Source organism: Emydura macquarii, unplaced genomic scaffold, assembly GCF_026122565.2.
Source record: "Emydura macquarii macquarii isolate MOO-44397 ecotype Brisbane River unplaced genomic scaffold, CSIRO-AGI_Emac_v2 contig_1644, whole genome shotgun sequence".
Classification (NCBI taxonomy): domain Eukaryota; kingdom Metazoa; phylum Chordata; order Testudines; family Chelidae; genus Emydura; species Emydura macquarii.
The window spans coordinates 26,849,981-26,866,476 of record NW_027131781.1 but is presented as its reverse complement, the minus strand read 5'-3'; the positions used below and the strand labels follow the sequence as shown (position 1 = coordinate 26,866,476).

The following is a 16,496-nucleotide window of genomic DNA, read 5'->3' as shown; positions in this document are numbered from 1 at the left end:
AGATTATCCCTGGACCCATGAAGCATCTCTTTTCTCTCCCTTAGTCACATCAACCTTGGCTTATAGGTATCCCATTCATGTGAAGGTTCCCACCCCTGGCCGCTGAGAGGGAGGGGAAACATCATACTTCTCCCTTCTCCCTTCCCCTCATGTTAGTGAGGAGTGTTGCTTCCTTCCCAGCTATTTGCAGACCCTTCTTCCCTCTTCTGGCTCCTGGAAATAGGGCAAGAGAGAGGGAAATTTCCCTTTGCCCCCAGCTGCCTGTATTTTTGGTGGGTTTTCCCAGGACTCTCATATCTCTGCAACCGTTGTTACGTTCACAGCGTTTCTCAGGGCTTGTCTACCCTCAAAGCACTACAGCAGCCAGTGTAGCATTTCAGCATAGACACTACCTAGGCCGATGGAAGGGGTTCTCCCATCGTACTAGGTAATCCACCTCCCCGAGAGATGGTAGCTGGGTCAACGGAAGAATACTCCCATCAACCCAGTGCTGTCTACATGAGGACTTAGGTCAGCATAACTATGTTGCTTAGGGGTTTGGATTTTTCACTCGCAAAGTCACATAGCTGGGTCTACCTAACTTTCTAGTGCAATTTTAATTTTCTAGCCTAACTTCCCAGCCCTCAGTAGCAGAGTAAATTTGACAGCTAATAGCATCTGTTTCACAGCTGGTGCCTTTGAGAGTCTGAGCAGTAATTGTGAAACTCACTAGTTTCTTGTAAATTTCATGGAGCTGCTAGAAAGCTGTGTACTGCAGCAGAGAGAGACCAAATCTACTGCTGGTGTGGAGGGAGGAGTAAGGAGAGACAAGGGAAGGGGAAGACTGTCAAGTCTGTGAAATCAAAAGTAAAGTGAATGTTTCCAGTTCTGGATCTCTGCACCCACTGAGCAGCTGGCTGGCAGAGAGGGGTGATTCTTGTGTCATCACTGCCATGGCAACAGGCAAGTGTCAGCCTCCCCTTGCCTTCAACTGCATCTGACCCACTGTGTGAATCAGTGGTGTAGCTAGGAGTGAACATTTGGAGGGGACTCAACATATGGGTAATGGGTAATGACGGACTCATGCTAGCTCAATTAAAGCTAGGTGTGTAACATTGGCCTAGGCTAGACCCCCCAAATTCCATCCTTCCTGACCCTCTAGGTCTGAGGTAGGGAACAAGCAGCGGAAACTAAACTGGCTGAAACCGGTGTCTGCGCACAGCTACAGCCTGCGGGAACAAAACACGGTGTGAGAGGCAGCCTGGGCCCGGAGGCTGAGGAGCTCCCCCAACACCCAGATGGGGAGACAGAGTCTGTGCTGGGAGGGCTGCAGTCAGCAGGAGGCTGTCTGTCTGTCTGTCTGTCTGGGAGCAGGGGGAGCGACCAGGCTCCTAGCTTTGTGAGGAAGGGCTCTCCAAGCACGCTGGTACTATTCTCAGGAGGTTGCTATCAGGAGTCTATCCTGACCTCGTGCAGAGGGGAGGCCTGGGGGAGGGGTTGGAGAGTGAGCCTGCCCCACACGGTCCCATGGGGCTGGGCCCAGCTCCCCACTCCATCCCATTAGCTCTCGCCACTCTCCGATTCGGAGGAGCCTGCCACAGCAAGACGGCAGACTCATCTGGCAGCACTGCTGGGTCCTGCTACACCCCTGGTTTGGCTGGGAACTCGTGTGATTCTAATGAGTTCTCCTGTCTCTGTGTAAAAGTGACTGCTATAGCTTAACAGACCGTACTCATCTTAAAAGGCTTACTAAGCTAGATCTGGACACGGATGTAATTGCCATAGAAGCAGAAATACTTAATTCAGAAGAAGAATGGGAGGCATTTCCTTGAATTTCAGAAAAACAGGATTACTTTTGCTTTATACAAATCTCACAGGCAGGCGGTTATAGTTCAGTTTCCATTTCTAGGAAACCCTGTCAGTCAGAGTTGTTTACTGTGAGATCATCATCAGTGGGAATTTCCGTCTGAACAGCTTTAAGCCAGCCAAACAAGCCCTTATTGCAGCCAAAGAAGACGTGTATGTGAATAATCCTGTTGATGTCAATAGGACTGTTTTCATGCATGAAGTTCAACATGTGACTAAAGCCTGCAGGATCAGGGCCAAAGACACCCAATCTCAGCTGAAGACTGGCTTGCTGCGGGGATTGGTAACAGATGTGGAGATTGTCACTTAAATCCTAAACGGAATGAGCCTGTTCCTGCTTCTGTTGAGGTCCATGACAAGGCTCCCATTGACACCAATACGGGAGGAGCAGACCTTATGCCTTCATTACAAAACAACGGTGTGTCTTAGTGTAATATCATCCCCTCGGGGCTGGAATGCTGCAGCTCTGTAACAGCTCGTAAAAATGCAACACAACAGCCCCTAAGGAACAATCCTGAACTCATGCAATATCTGAGACAGTGCATAGCTCACCAAAGCACCCCTTAATAGCACCCAGCTAACTTATCTCTTGTTTTTACCTATTGATAGAACTTTGGCTAAGGTTTCTTTTAGGGTTTTTCACTGGCACATCCCACCACGCTGCACAGTGTTCTCTGGGGTGGGATTCACAAAGACATTTAGGTGCCTATGAATCCTGCCTCTGCTTCCTATTGACGCTACCCACTGCAAAGTTTGCTCTCTTACAGGAACTTTTTCCTAGTCTGTCTGTCTGCAGCTAGCTAGTCCTTTATGCTTGGCAGAGCCACGCAGCTGTAGCTACTGTGCAGCTGGCCTCTGCTTGCTATGTTTCTCCACCAGCTGCTGAGTTCCTGCTATGTTTTTCTTTTCTTTTTTTTCTTTATTGGAAGGAGAATGACAAGTTCTCACACTCCCACTGAAATTACATGGGTCAGAATGTAAATAGCCTTTAATTATTATTTATCCAGGATGCTCTGGCTGACCCACCAACCTCTGTGATAAGTAACAGGGGGATCATTAACAGCCCAAGTGAGCAGGATGTTGGTTTTACGTCTCGTCTAGAAGTGGTATCTCCAGTAGCACAGTTCCCCTAACACCAGACTAGGGCCTTGCGTCACTGCTATACATCCTTTAAGGAACCAGAATAGCTTCTTTCCAGCATTTTACTGGTGCTGCCCATCAAACTCCTGCAGAGAAGAAGGGGACTAGCCAGGGTTAATATGGCACAACTGTGTCCCTGCCTTACTCCCACTGTTGGTGAAAACGAGGCAGCTATGTTTCTACCAGGACCCAATCAGGGGAGTACATGGCACTTTAACAAGTGTTTTGCCAAGTGGTCAAAAATCTTGAGTCAGGCACCTGAAAACTGAGACTGGCTTAAAAATTGTAAGACTTTTAAAAATAATAACAGTCTGGGGGGGGATGGTTAATTTGTCTTCTGGTTTCTTAACCTTTAGGCTGCACTTGGCAACATTTTCAAACTTTCCTCCACAACCATGAGGGCTAGAAACTTGCTTTTAAAAGAAGTGAAATGAAAGTTGAGATTCTTGCATATTCATGTGACTGGCCCTTGAAGCATAACCCCAAATATTGTAATATTTCAATCAAATCATAAAGAGTTGGTAAAAGTGAAAGAGGGAGAACTACAGGGACAGACAATGAAAAGCTGGCTCCTGCTGGGCCATGCTGTCCTGCACTGAGTTGGCTGTAGCCCTGGTTGTTGCCAGGAAAAGGGCGGCTCTGTAACGTGCGCGCTGACTCTGAGCTGAAGCGCTTCTGAACTTGTGACCACCAGGGATCTGCCCTCCCCCCCCGTGCGGGGTTTTAAAGGAGACTCTGCCAGGGCCTCGCTCGCCCCAGCTGTCAGAGGGGCTGAAGGGCTGCGAGCTGGAGGCTGGGAGGCGCTGGGTGGGGGGAAGGGGGCGAGCTGGGGAGAGACGGGAACGCACAGCGAAGGGGGACGGGGGGGCTTTGCAGGAGTCCGGGGTGCGGCTGCTGGGAACGGGGGTGGCGACAGGTTACGGGCCGAGGCGCTGCAGCTAATTCTTTAGCCGGGGCTAGGGGGAGGGGCCGGCCCAGAGCCCGGCCCAGGGTATTGCACGCAGGGCTCGCGCTCGCCGCGCCCTATCCCGACATCGCGCGGCCTCGCCCCAGGGCAGCAGCGGCCGCGAAAGCGAAAGTGCCGCTGGATCCCGAGAGGAGGGGCTGCGGTGAGGAGTGCGCACGCGCTGGAAAGCCCCTCTGGCTGAGCTAACCTGTCAGCGGCACTTCTGCCTGGAGACTGGTGATGCCAGAGACGTCTCCGCGCTGTGATTGGCCGCAGGAAGAGAGGAGCTAAGAGCCGCGGGCGGCCCGGCAAGTTGGCAAACGGAGGCTCCTGTACAGCACCCCCCAGTGGTCTCCGTAGCGCTTGGAACAAGGTAAGGCTTGACTTTTCCTGGGCGACTCCCTCGTGTGCAAGGCTCGTTACCTGCAGAGCCGCGCCTGGTGTCTGCAGCCTGCTCCCATTGGCCGCTGTCCCAGCCTCTGGCTCGTGCTGCCGCCCCTCTGCGGTGTGTGTGTGTGTGTGTGTGTTGGGGCATCTCTCCCGCTGCACCGATTTGCAGCCAGACGCGCTAAAGCCAGCACCGAGCACAGGCGATGTCCTACTGCAGCAGCCCGAGCTTTGCGCGGCCCAGCGTCTGCGGTGACTCAGGACCGTAGGTCCCACTGCGCTGAGCAGCCTTTGAAAAAGCTTCTGTAGGTGAGGCACGTCCTCGCTGTGCCTCAGCTGCCCGGCCGGAACGTGGGCTGCCTCTCGGGGTGGGGGCAGGGACTCCAGTTGGGCCAGAGGGGCTCAGCGCTGGGGGGTGGGAGCCAGAGCAGAAGCCCCGCAGCATTCGGGGCAGTCCCAGCTCAAGGGTAGGTGAAAATCTGGGCAATCCAGCCAAAAGCCACAGCAGGGGCCTTGCCCTTCTACCCTCCTCCCTGCAGAGCCAAGTGCCCCCCCCCCCCGCTCTGTCTCACCCCCCTGCATCGTGCCATCCGTGACTGAGGGTAGCTCTGGTTTTGTTTTTGCAGATGGGTGGTGGTTACTCAGCAGAGGTGAGTGCAGCATGGTTCCTTCTCCCTCCCTCCCCCACGCTGCAGGCCGGCACCGCTTCACGGGCACTATTGTGACGCCAGCCACCTGAGCGCAGTGGGTTTGTGGTTCAGACAGTGCCTGGCATGCAGGGGAACAGGGGATTGGGTCCCTGCTTTGCCCAACCTCCTTGGGCGAGTCATGGCATTTCTCTGGGCCTCAGTCTGTAAAATGGGGTAATGAGCCTGCCTGTGTCTGTTGGCTAATTAGACTGTAAATTCCCAGGGCAGGGCCGAGCTCTCACCAGCTGTATGGACAGTATCTAGCGCAGCGGGGCCCTGATCTTAGTTGGCACCTGTAGGTGCTACTGTAACACACAATAATTAGCCCAAATATGACAGAAACCCTCCCACCCCCACAAACACTGAGGATGTGTTACTGAGTACAATTACCAGCTTACTGCGCCCACCAACCCCAGGGAAATGAAACCACCATCAAAGGTTCAGTCACTGTAGAGTAAGTGCCTAAGGGACCGAGGAGCACAAACCACAGGGACTTTCCCAAGATACTTTGGGCTAGATTCACAACAGGGACTTGCACTCGGCGCTGCAACACCTAACTGCTGGGTGCTCTGCTGGGCCCCGAGTTAGGTGCCCAGGTTCCCCAGACAGCGCGAGGAGAGTTAGGCACCTAAGATGCCAGCACACTGAGTGGAGAGCCATCCAGCAGTGACATGCAGAGGAAAGAGGTGGGGCTTCAGGGCCAGATCTGGAGGGTACTAAGGTGCCTGACTGACAGGCTGGAGGGAGGCCCTGCCCTGCCCTGCCCTGCCCTCTGTCCAGGATTCTCAGCCATGACCCCCTCTGAAGTTAGAAACCGAAGCCAGCTCAGCCCTTTCTTGCAAAGAACCAGAGACAGGCACCCCCGGGTCATTGCAGCCCACAGCTGGTGGGTAGGGCATTCGTGGGTTCAACTCACTGCTTCAAATCAGGCAGAGCAGGGATTCCAATCGGGCTTGTTCACATGCCAGGTGAGTGCCCCAGACTGACACATGCAGCCAGCCAGCCTCCAAAATTCCTATCTGCTCGACACCAGCTCTTGGCTGTGAGTAGCCCAAACCAGTAAGCGTGCTCAGAGCAGGTCTACAGGATCGGGCCCTGCAGGCCAGCTAGGCAGTGGAACACCTGCTTTGAGAATCCCACCGGGGCTCAGGTGTGAGCCAGTTCTCCAGGTACCAGGGCAGTGTCAGGACATAGGGGCCTCTGCACATGCCCCCCAGTGGCAACTCAGATGGCAGCTGAGAGGGGTTGTTGTCAATGTCAGGGTGCCTGGGTGACTTCGGTGACTATGTCCCTTTGTGAATCCAACAGCTAGGCCACAGGCACTCCTGGAAATCCCACCCACCAGCTCTTCCCACCCAACCAAAGGGAATGACCAGCTGTCTCTCAGACTTTCTAACCCCCTTTCAGTACATCACAGACATGGCTCTTAGAATCACAGAAATGTCAGGCTGGAAGGGACCTTGCAAAGCCATCTGGTCCAGCCCCCAGCACACAGGCAGGACCAAGTAAACCTAGACCAGTCCTGGCAGTGGTTTGTCCAGCCTGTTCTTAAAAAACACCAATAATGGGGATTCCACAACCTCCCATGGACGCCTGTCTCAGAGCTTCACGACCCTTAGAGGTAAAAAGGTTTTCCTAATATCTAACCTAAATCTCACTTGCTGTAGATTAATCCCATTACATCTCATCCTACCTTCAGTGGACATGGAGAACAACTGATCACAACCCCCTTTGTAACAGCCTTAGCATGTTTGAAGACTTATCATGTTTTTCCCATAATCTTCTTTTCTCAAGAGTAAACATGCCCCGGTTTTTAATGCTTTTCTCCTAGGTCAGGTTTTCTAAATCTTATACAATTTTTGTTGCTCTCCTCTGGATTCTCACCAATTTGTCTACATCTTCCTTAAAGTACGGCACTTAGAACTGGACATGGTACTCCAGCTGAGGCCTTTCCAACACTGAGTAGAACAGGACAATTACCCGTGTCTTACATATGACACTCCTGTTAATACCCCAGAATGATATTAGCCTATTCCACAACTGCATCACAATATTGGCTCATATTCAGTTTGGATCCACTCCCAGGCTCTTTTCAGCAGTGCTACTGCCTAGCCAGCTACTCTGCATTTTCAAGTTGTGCATTTGCTTTTTCCTTCCTAAATGTAGTACTTGCAGCTTGTCTTTAGTGAATTTCAACTTGTTGAGTTCAGACCGATTCTCCAATTTATCCAAGTCGTTTTGAATTCTGATCCTGTCCATCCCCTGCCTGCTTAGTGTCATTCCCATACATTTCATAAGCATGCTTGCCCCTCTGTTATATTGACTAGTACTGGAACCAGGAGAGACCCTCCTGAGCGATCCCATTAGATGCATCCTCCCCTTTGACAGGAACCATTGCTAACTGCTCTCTGAGTGCAGTTTTTCAGCCAGTTGTGCACCTCACTTTATTATAATTTCAACTAGATCAGCTTGCCGTACTTAGAGTGATCAGAGCGATAAACAGTTTTTGCCACATGGATGGCTCCTTGCTCATGCTGGAGTTATTCTGAAAGGCCCACGGAAAGGTGGCCAGCCATAGCTCTAAGGCAGCATGTCACAAGGACAAACATTTACAGAGAGTGCAAGAAACACTCTTTGAACAAACCAAACCAAACCCTTGTTCCCCAGCTGGTGTAAATGACTGTTGCTCCACTGGGCTCAACAATGCTATGCAGATTTCCACCAAATGTGGGCTTGATTGGCCCAGTCTAGAACCTTGCACACTCGCTTGTGCAAGGTGCATGTGAAGCTCAACCATGCTGATCTGGTAGTGCATTGCACCCATTTTGCACAAGTGTAAGTGATGCTCCAGGGTGCAAAGCAGTGAGACAATAGGCTCTGACTCTCTGATGCACGAATGAGTTGTAGGCAAGTATAACCTGGGTAGTTTATACACAAAGGTGGAACTGAAAAAGCTGGAGAATGAGGCAGCAGAGAGGAGGAGACAGCAGGAAAATGAGGAGGCAGCAAAGAGGAGACAGCATGAGAAGGAAATGAAGCAGAAAGAGTATGAGGAACAGGAGAGTCAGCGAAAGCATGCTGAACTCATGCTCCGGAAACAGCATGAACACGAGAACAAGGAAAGACAGGTCAGGTACGAGATGGCACAGAGAGAGTATGAAGAGCAAGAGAAGCAGAGGAAGCATGATGAGAAAACATCGCAGCGCTGAACATCAAATTCCTGGCTGAGGTGAGTAGCAGCCCCAGTAGAATTCCATCGTCATCCCTTGTAGCTACACAGATTCCTACCTGAGTTTGCCCCCAGGTGTGAGCTCTGGAGACCCTTACAGACTCACAGGGAGTGAAGGGGGGACAATATTTATGAGTCAGGGTCACAGACACACACTGGCTGCTCCAACAACACAACGCAGCCATAACCAGAATGGTACAGCCCAACCGGGTGTGTCTGCTATGAAATTACAGCCCTAGGAAGCAAGCCATTTAAAGAGGGGCCTTTGCAGTTTGATAGTACTGATAGTACATTTACTAGCCTGGCTGGGATAACCCTTTGGTGCCAATTCCTGCTCTGGTCTGCAGGGACCCCAGGATAAAAATGTCAGTGGGCTGGGCCCTGGGCCAGTGTTTCATGGGAGATGGAGAAAAGTGGGAGGGTCTGAGAAGGAAGCATAAAGTGCACCCAGAACCTATGCAAAAATGGGCCCTTGTCTTCTACTGCAGCACATGTGCAAGGCTAAGGGTGCAGGCCTAGTCCTAGTCTCATCTCTGCTGCCGTGTAGTCCCGTGTACTGCGTGCAATGACAGCCCATTAGAGACGGGGAGTGGGCCAAAACATTGTGGATATTTCCTTCCACGTCACAGACAGAGAGGTTAAATAACATTGAACCAAGACCAGGTCCCAGTGGGACCACCACTGGAAACACCTCCTAGGATGGTGATTCCTCATGGACAAGTGCTTTTTAGGCTCTACCCATTAGCCAGTTTTAAAGCCATTTACTGTGCGCTACAAGCTCTTGTATCATGCTGCTTTTGTAATCCGAATGAGAGGCAGTGCTAAGTCAAATGTGCAAAGTCAGTGTATAGAATGCCAACGCAGTGACCTTTATCACTCAGTCTTGTGCTCTCATCTTCAACTGATTATCAGCTGTGGTTGACAAGAACTACTTCCCATGTTCTAGGGTGCCTGGCGGTAATTACATGGGCATCCTTCACTTCGTTACGCCTCCTGCAGCAGGCTTCCAATGATCTTGCCTTGGATCAAAGTCAGCCCAACTGGCCTAGAGTTACCTGCATTGTCCCATTTGCCCTTTTAAAATATGGGCAGAACTCTGGCTTTTTTCCAGCCCTCCAGAGCCTCCGTGTTCCAAGATCTAGGTGCTGCGCCTGTTAGCCTGTGCCTTCCACTCTAGCCTAGGATGGCCACTCTCGGCCAGCTGCCCAGGTGATGGGCACAGTACGAGCCTAGATACACAAAGGCCCAGTACTGGGGTGGGGGTGAGAGAGGGGCTGATACACGCAGTGTGGCATTCCTCCTGTGAAGACCCCCAGCTCTAGGGGGGGCAGGTGGCCAAAGTCACGACCCCTGTGCCCTCTGTTCAGCAGGCACACACGCCAGCCCTCCTCACCTACCCACTGCACCCCACCCATAACCCACACTTAGATGGTTGCTGCCCCAGCCCTCGGCCCAGCCAGCCAACGACCTCTCTCTCTCTGTCTCCCCCACAGCACAATCACCTCCTAGTTGATCGCTTGTCCAGGAAAGGTTCCACAAAGTTTATTTGCCTCCAAACTGAGCACTCATCTAGAAACTGCTCCACTAGGCCTGATGATAATGACAGTGATGGCATGGATGATAACGATGAGGATAACACAGGTTCTCCACATTGAACTGGATCCTGTTCTGAACCATGATTCCCAGCTGTGCTGTCTGGCTCATTCACGCCTGACCCGCCCAGCACCAAGCCCACCCTCTGTTTCTCTTCCCACTCATCCCTTTGCACTAATGAATGCTTTTCCCACCCAAGGTTTAGTTCTGGTTTTTGTCTCATTTTGCTGATTCCCATTTATTGTCATTGCTAATAAAGACACAAGTAAGCGACTGTTGCGAGTGCCTCTTATAGGCCCAACCCTGCTCCCCTGGAAGTCAGTGGCACAACGCACATCTTGGGAGCAGGAAGGGGCCAGGTGTGAGTATTCTGGACAGACATTAGCCCCTCTAGATCCGACATTTGTAGATTTTTAAGGCCAGAGGCCCCATTAGGATAATCTAGGCTGGCCTCCTACATAAGCCAGGCAGCGAATCTCCCCCAGTGATTCCTGCATTGAAACGATACTGTCCGGTTGGGCTAGAGCAGATCTTTTAGAAACACCCCCAGCCTGGACTGAAGGACTGAGAGTGACATCCCTGGTAAGTCCCAGGGTAACTGCCCTCACTTTGAAACATTTGCACCTTCCTGCCAGGCTGAATTTGTCTAGCGTCAGATTCCAGACACTGGATCTTGTTCTGCCTTTGCTAGATCCATGAGATTTCTACGATCAGAATCTTCTCTGGGTACCTGGAAGGCTGTGATCAAGTCACCTCTTTATCTCCTCTTGGAAAATGAAGTAGATTGAGCGTCTGCACTCGAAGGCAGCGTTTGCAACTATCGAATCATTCTTTTAAACTTTTGCTGACCCCCCTTCTATTAATGAACCTCCTTTCTGAAGTGTGGACACCAGAATTGACCATGGTATCGGGTCTCACCAGTATTGCATGCAGCAGTCACGCCAATGCCCTATTCCTGGAATCCAGCCGTCCATTGTGAGCCCAGTTCTGACAGCCCCCAGCCTGTGACTTCACCAAAACGTAACTAACCCAAGTGTCCTGCGTCACAGTAACAGGGCTAGTTGTGCTTCTGTCCCGCCTGGTCTCCCTGAGTGCCTCACTCCCCGCCACCCTCCCTGGGCTCAGGCCTCTTTCTCTACCTATCCGGGGGCAGGATGAGGGGAAACAATTGATTCTTCCAGTCTTAGACCAGACCCTGGACTACAGCAGCCTGCCGATCCCCTGGGCTTACTCAGTGTAAGGGCTGAGGGCTTTGTTCTTTGGCTAAGCAGCTGCAGCCATAGTACAACAGCAGCCCCATAAGCTAGGAAGCAGCTGGTCACATCTTCACGGTCTTTCTAAATTACATAAAAGACACTGTATTAAGCAGGTGCTGTTAATTAAGACGGTTCTAGTAGCACCGACCACCACCAGATAAAGAAACAGATCTCAGGGTGTTTAAAGAAAACTTTGTTTGATCCCATTCTGTCCGGCAAGGCATCACTTACCAACAGCTGTGATTGTAAAATCTACACCACAGTGTTCTGGTGGGCTCCCATTCAGGGAGGCTAGACCCCGCCCCTTCCATCCGAAGCCACACCCCTTCTGCCCCCTCTCCCGTCAGAGCCCCAGCCCAGGCTGGCCGCGTGGCCCCAGTACTGTAGCGCCCCAGCACCAGCCAGGCTGAGCACACCCGGAGGTGTTGCCCTGCCCCCCCAACCCATCCTGGCCCCAGGCTGGCCATCCCATGCCCAAGCGCTACCCAAGCACCAACCCGCCTCCCCCCCCCACTGTGCACTGGTCTGCCCCCCGCGCCACCTCCCGCCGGCTGGCCGGTCACTCCTCCAGGCTGGCCGGTCACTGGCTCGTCCCCACTGCTGGAGTGCCAGCCTGGCTTGCTCCAGTAGTGCAGCGCTGCCCCCACCCTGGCCCTGGCCTGGCCGCTCCAGCTCGGCTGCCGCCTGCACCCCATCCCCAGCCTGCTTCAGGGGAGAGGCCAGCTAAGACTGCCACCACCACCACCAAGCCCATGTGAACAGGACACAACAGGAGGGGGCGGTGCGTGGGTGTGGCCACGCCTGGCTGTCAGGGATGGCTAAGCGGTCCCTGGTCTTACATAGCCGGCGCCTATGGTCTTTATGGTTCCAACTTCTCTATTTAGCTGGAGGATTTCTGTCTGGTTCTTTGATTGTTTCCATCTGTTGCTTAACTAATTGTGCAAATCAACTCAAAGCGATTGGTTGAAGAACTGTTTCATAATGGGCTAGGATTGGTGTTTTCTACTAGGTTAGTTTAAAATGATTAGTTAAGATGTAGCAAAGCAGGAGACACATTTTAACTATATAACAGGTCCAAAAGGAAGTTTTTTGGACCCTAACTCCACGACACAGCCCACCATCAGAGCTGTCAGACCTCAACACCCTGCTACCCATGCTGTGCAGACGCTGGAGTCCCCAGGTGAGCTAATCCTGATTGGCCACCAGGAGATGTTTGTCTGCTTTATTGGGAGTGGTGAGCATTGTAGGCTTAGTGTGCATATTCTGCTTTGGTAATTGGCAATAAATAGAGAATCAGGATATTACTGTGTAAGGTTCCTTCCCTGGTAAAAGGCCCCGCCAGCCTGCAGAAAATTACACCCAAAGCCCTACGAATTGGGAAATGGTGGGTACTTAAATTAACCAGGTTACACCCGCATCTCCATGGCCTGGAACCCTGAGCCCTAGAGTATGAATTGGGTAAGGGTAGGTGCCTTTCCCTGGAGTGCTACGGACTGGGAAAGGGTGCCTTAACTGGGTTATGCCAGGGCGAGAGTAGCTCCCCTGCCACCTGAGACACAGCAAAGGTGGAAACTGAGCAAGACGCCCGAGTCGGGACGTACAGGGAAAGGAGGGATGTGCTTGGACACAGGTAGCGTCAGTGTCCTTTGGGAGGGGCTGTCTGGCCATTCCAGACTGCGGTTGGCTGGGATCCTGCCCTGGCCAGCTGATTTCCAACAGAGGGTTTCTCCAGTGATTAAGGAGCCAGCCCAGCTGTGTCCTGGAGTCCGGAACATGCCATGGGATGGAGAGTCGATCTGGGGCCACAGCTGAGCGCTCAAGGCCTCTCCGAGTGGCTGGGGCCTACCCGGGCCACTCCGCGACGGAGGGGAAGGAAACTCCTCAGCGAGGCGGTGAGGGGCCTGGCTCTGGGACTGGCTGGGCCTGGGCCAGGCTGGCTCCGCCTGCTGCAAGATATGGGGAGAACGGGAGTGTTGTGTGCAGCCCCAGGGATGTGCTGGATGGGCAGCGACCCAGCCTGGGCCGAGTAGGACGCTGCCCAGTTCTAGCTGCGGCCTGAGCGTTAGTGACGCTCCCCGGCCACTCGGCGCCTGTCACACAGAGCGGGGGGCTCTGCTTGCACGACAGCAAAAGCCACGACCTCCGGCCACGCCCGCTGGGGCTTCTAGCCAAACCTGTGAAAGGCCAAGCAGCCCAGCCCCCGGGGTCTGGATATGCATCTGGAGCAAGCTGGCCACGGGCCCCCAGTCACCTGCAGTGCCCTCCTCCCCTCCAGCTACCTGGGGGCTTGTTTCCAACGCAGCTCTGGGGGTGCAGGGGCAATGTGCTCCACTCCTTGGCAGTGGGGGGGACCCTGCGGGGGTGGGGGAGCGGCGGAGAGAGAGTGGTAGCCGGAGGCCCCTTGGATGGGATTTTCTGCGGGGAGGTGTGGTGGGTCTGGCCGCTGGGGGGGGGGGTGCAGAAAGGGGGTGCCCGTGGGGTGCGGGTCTCTCCTTTGCCTACCTCACCTGGTGCTCCTGCAGCAGGTAGCCATTGAGGTCCATCTCCAGCAGCCGTGGGGTGATCACCACCGGGGTGGGCAGCACCGGGTCCCACTCTGGCCAGCCCCCGCCGCCCCCCACAGCCGGGAAGCTCCACAGCATGTGGGGCCTGGCCTCCTTTGGGGCGTGGAGCCGGATACCCCATGTGGCCAGGGGGCTGCTCACTTCCTGTAGCCGGACACAAGCACCTCATTGCTGCTCCGGGGCAGAGAGCCTCACGCCTCCCCCTTCGCCCCACGGCCAGAGCCCCCCGGGAGGGCAGTGGCAGAGGGTCCCAGTGATACGTGGGCAGACAGGGGGGCTGTAGCCTCAAGGCAGCCAGTTCCAGCCAGTGCGGGCACAGGTGCCATCCCGTGTCTGCCCAGAGACCTCGCCCGTATCTGGGGGAGCCACTGAACCCCTGCACTTACCCCAGTGATGAATTTGGCGCAGACAGGCCAATGGCAATGTAGGCAGCACCCCCCTCCCAGGGGCAGAGGGACCCCAAACCCTCGAGGTGCCCAGGCTGCCCTGGGCCCCCCAGGGCGAGGTGCGTCTCTGGGGTAGCTCTCTTGGTAGCCCCTGGCCCTTTAGACATTGCCCAGCCTGGCTGGCAGGGGCCATACCTGTCCCGTCTGCGCTGGCACCAGCTTCTTGGGAGTGGCTTGGGGCCGAGCGTGGCTCCATCTGGGAGGGGTTAGCACGGTCAGCCTGCAGCAGATGGGAGGAAGCCCCGGGAGGCTGTCAGGAGGGGACGGGCTGGGTGCCGGGGGGCTGGGCCAAGGCAAACGTCTCCCAGAGGGGCTGCAGTGGGGGGCAGGGAGGATCTCAAGGGAGGCTGTAACAAGAGCAGTCGAGGGCTGGAAAGTGGGAGCAGCACAGAGGAGGATGACGGTGGGTGGGATGAAGGCCCACAGCTGCCCCATTCCCTGTGCCCAGAGCCAGCCACGGGGGCAGGGGCTCTCTTGGGCCAGTCCCCTCCCGCCCCTGGGTGTGAGTGGGCATTACCGGCCAGGCCCCGGCAGCACGGGCCGGATCAGCAACAGCCCCGAACGCTCCTCCACACGCCCCAGCGTCTCGCTGAGCAGCTCCGCCAGCTGCAGCCGCCTCGCCCAGGTGCGGTGCCACTCGCCCCTCCAGCGCCGCAGCCTCTGCCAGGGCCGCAGAGGAAACTGGAGTTGGGTCAGTGCGGAGAGCAGGGAGCCCCGGCGCCCCACCAGCCCTGCCTGCCCCCCATGTGCACACAGACATGCCGCCAGCACTGTCACACTGCGAAGGGACCCCTGCAGCTCATCCATGGCCCTGCTCACTGCCTCCAGCCACAGACCCCCTGGCTCAGCGGAAAGAGTCTCTGGGCTCCGGCAGGGCTAGGGAGCGATGGGTAGGGCCTGGCCAGCTGACCCCACCTGCTGCCTCAGCGCACGGAGCCTCCCCAGCACGCTGCGCGCCTCCACGCTGCTGGAACTACTTGGACGTTGCTCCAAGGCTTCTTCTGCCTCCTTCATGTAGACGTGGGCTAGATAACCCCTCACCAGGCCCTCGAACCGCTGGCGGCAGAGCCATCGGAAGCCCCCCATCAGCAGGCTGGCGTCCTGCCGGGAAAGATGGTAAAGGGCCCCTGAGCACAGCCGCACGGCGGCCAAGCGTGGACGGCTTTCTCTACACCAGGGTTCCTGCTGGGACCCCATTTCATCCTCCACATTGTCTGCAGCACACCTCATTAATCAGCGCAGCCCACCCAGGAATCATGGCAGGGCCCCCAGCTTAGCCTTCCCCGATCGAGGTGAGGCGTGGGGCTCTGTTAGCTCATCTCCTGGTTGAAGGCAGCATGGCTCTAGTGGTCAGAGCCCAGGGCTAGGAGTGAAAACTTCCAGGAGCCATCTCTGGCTCTGTCATTGGCTCCTGGGGTGGCCACACTGTGCCTCAGTTTCCCCACCTGTAAAATGCGAGTCCGGGACTGACCTGCATCCCTGGAGGCTGGCGGATTTGTACAGTATTAGGAGACGCTCGTATGAAAGGACTAGAGAAATTCTAGACCAGCCTCTCTGTGGGGAGCTGGCCAGGGCGATTCTCAGAGTTCGCTTTTTGACAGTCCTCCTCCATTTAAATGGCCACCCCAGCTCCCAGCTGAAGGGAAAAATGTCCCTCCGCTACCAATGGCTCGCAGCTGTGAAATAGAGCAGCCCCCTGCCAGTGCGGGAAGCAGGGGGACGCCAGGGGAGGTGCCCACTGGTAGCTTCCATTTCCAGCAGGTGAGTCCAGGCGTGGCTAGCGTCTCAGCGCAGACCCACCTGGTACAGGGCCCATGGCACCTGGCCTCTGCATACACCTTGGCTCAGTGCCCGTCTGTTGTGCTGCTCGTCCTGCTGAGAGAACTGGACCCTGGGGGCTCTCCTCTCGGCCCTGGCGCTGCCAGGTGCAGGCCTGGGATTCAGCTCCCCTCCCGTGTGCGTCGGCTGACCGGGGGCTAGCTGGACAAGAAGGGCAGGAGACATTTAGCAGGAGAAACCCTCGGGCCTGGCTCCCCCAGCAGGGGAATCCACTGCAGTCACTGGCGAATCACACGGCGCAGCTCTTCCCCCGTCAGCATTTCCATCCTTAGCACGAGATGACCAGCGAGTGGCCCAGACCGTTAGGACCCCGGGGCGTTTGGTGCTAGCGGGGGTGGAGGGCAATAGCTGTCTGGCTCACTCTGCAGCTGGGCACTCGGCAGATGCCGGCTTCTCAGACACCCCCTCCAGCCCACGGCAGGGTCAGGCTTTGTTACAAAGTGTGGGAGGCATCACGCCACCCTGGATCCCTGCACAACCTCGTGCCAACGGCAGCTCAGCCAGTCCAGGGGATTTGGGCCTGTCCTACCCACACCCAAACTCCCTTACCATGATCGCATGG

At 55.1% G+C, this 16,496-nt stretch overlaps 1 long non-coding RNA gene across 1 annotated transcript; it reads left to right on the top strand.

Annotated features, from left to right (window-relative positions):
* Positions 1-4,192: 4,192 nt before the first annotated feature.
* On the top strand, positions 4,193-10,579 carry LOC137158243 (uncharacterized). The gene is made up of 4 exons (XR_010921342.1): positions 4,193-4,304; positions 4,945-4,968; positions 7,947-8,236; positions 9,730-10,579. It is a non-coding gene; the product is annotated as an uncharacterized lncRNA (long non-coding RNA).
* Positions 10,580-16,496: the final 5,917 nt, after the last annotated feature.